The sequence below is a fragment of the Triticum aestivum genome, chromosome 2B, assembly GCF_018294505.1.
Source record: "Triticum aestivum cultivar Chinese Spring chromosome 2B, IWGSC CS RefSeq v2.1, whole genome shotgun sequence".
NCBI classification, from domain to species: domain Eukaryota; kingdom Viridiplantae; phylum Streptophyta; class Magnoliopsida; order Poales; family Poaceae; genus Triticum; species Triticum aestivum.
Window position 1 is genome coordinate 532,521,572 of NC_057798.1, and position 2,063 is coordinate 532,523,634.

The following is a 2,063-nucleotide window of genomic DNA, read 5'->3' on the forward strand; positions in this document are numbered from 1 at the left end:
CTACCGCTTTGCTGGTCTTGGTCTCGTTGCACCGAACTGGTAACCTTTGCCTGATGCCTCGGTACTCCATGCCTGTGCTTGCCCCCTTTGCACCAAAGAGGAAACAAGAACACTGCGCAGGCCGACGGGCGCCTGCCTGGTCTTGATCGTCACGGCTTGCATCATGAGCACCTCGTTAGGTACCTTGCCTTGATCTCTTCGCCTCCTCGCGAGTCTTCCTGGCGAGGCCGCTCCTGAGGAAGCCTTGCATCGTCCACCCTGCGAGGCTTGGCCCCTCGCGAGGGTCTTGAGTTTGCGTTGATGAAGATGGGCCGTACTGGGCCACCACTCGAGCCATGCCGCAGGCCGCAGGCAGGCAAGTGTGGGGACCCCCGTTCCCAGAACGCCGACAGTAGCCCCCGGGCCCAAGGCGTGCTCGGACTTGGCTTAGCAGAGAAGCAAAAGGGCAAGTGTGGTGCGCCGCAGGCCCCAACAGCCTGCGGCCCTGGGCGCCGCATGGCGGTTGATTGGACGTGGGCGTCTCCGCTTCCCCATGCTGCCTCGGCAACTGCCCGACTTGACAAGTCCCTGCATGCAAAAATGAGTCATGATTACCTGCGATTGTGGAGGCCGACAGTTGGCCTGCTCTGGACTACAAGTACGGACAGGCGAGAGCCCCCGCAGTCCATCTCTTCTTGCTTCACTCCTTCTTCCTCGCCCCTCCTCCATCTTCACGCCAATGGCGCCGATCCACCGGTTCTCAGCAGAAGAGAAAGGGAAGGCCCCCCGAGAGGGGCCCGACCTGCTCCCGACAAAGAAGCGGCCGGTCCCCGGCCGCCGTGACGAGGTCGCATGGCAGGAGACGTCGAGGCCTTGGTACGAGCGGCCACCGCCTGGGTTTTTGCTGCCTTTGTACGCCCGGGCTGAGGGCCCTAGAGAAGAAGATGCCAAGCGGCACCGCCCGCGCCGCCGGCGACACCGGCGAATCACGGCGGTGCGTGTCGTCTCCCCTGGAGTCCATGCTGAGGGCTCTTCTTGCGAGCTTGTGCTTCACGCTGCCATGCCTCCAAGCTCTCGGATTCGCCTTCCTCCCTCTTTCGCCTTCGAGATGCCGTCGAGGGGGCCTCTTGAGCTCTGGCTGCAGCATGCTGACCGCAGTACCCCTGCGACTGGAGCGCAGGTTGAGGTTGTCGCTCCGGGGAAGGTCTACATGACCCGGGGCTGGGGCGAGATCGCCCGGGTCTGCCAAACTGGAGGTGCCCTCGAGATTCATTTCGAGTACAATGGCGCCTCCTTGATGTTCTTCAAGGTCTTCGACGCGGAAGGACGCCGACTGGAGTGCTGCCCTAGGGAAGGCGGCCGGAGCATCAGAGTGGCGAGGGCTAGGCCCGCCAACCGCTTCCCCATCAGCTCCTCTCGTAGCAGCGGAGAAGCCGGAGGGTCCAGCGACTCTCCCGAGCTTCTCGTGACTTCAAAGACGAGTGACAACAGCTACGAGCCCCCGAGCTCGCGTCACGCTCGGAGCAGAGGAGCTGCATCAGGCTGCCGGCGCGGCTGATCTGGATGGGGTTGGCGCCGGTGCTTGGTGGCCCACTATTGATGATGGCATCGACCATGGAGGCGCGCGTAGTTAGCGCCCCTTAGGATTAGCACCTTTCGTTCCCTGCGAGGAATCAAGGGAACACCCCATGGGGGCATGTAAAGCGTCTGCTATGTCTTTTGTGAATATTATCCTTATTACGTAGTGGTGTGAGATGCTTGTCCTGTCTCGGCTCGGCTCCCCCTTTCTATCCTCACGAGGGCTCGAAGCTCTACGCTGACAGGTCCCGGTCCCCAGGCAGGCTTCATCCGTCGTTGGTATGCTAGGTCGCGATGCCGTGGTCAAGGCCAGGAGGTGAGCGGCCCGAGGTCTAGTAAGAGCCCCCGAGGCGCGATGCTCAAGAGGTCCACTTTAGCGCTCAAGCAGCCTCCGCTAGGCGAGAAAGGAAGGCAACGTTGCTGTGACAAAACCGCATTAGGCGAGGGTTTGGTGTCGCATTGATTTATCTTTTCTAGGAGCATGACTTATCTCGGGAGCTTGGAGT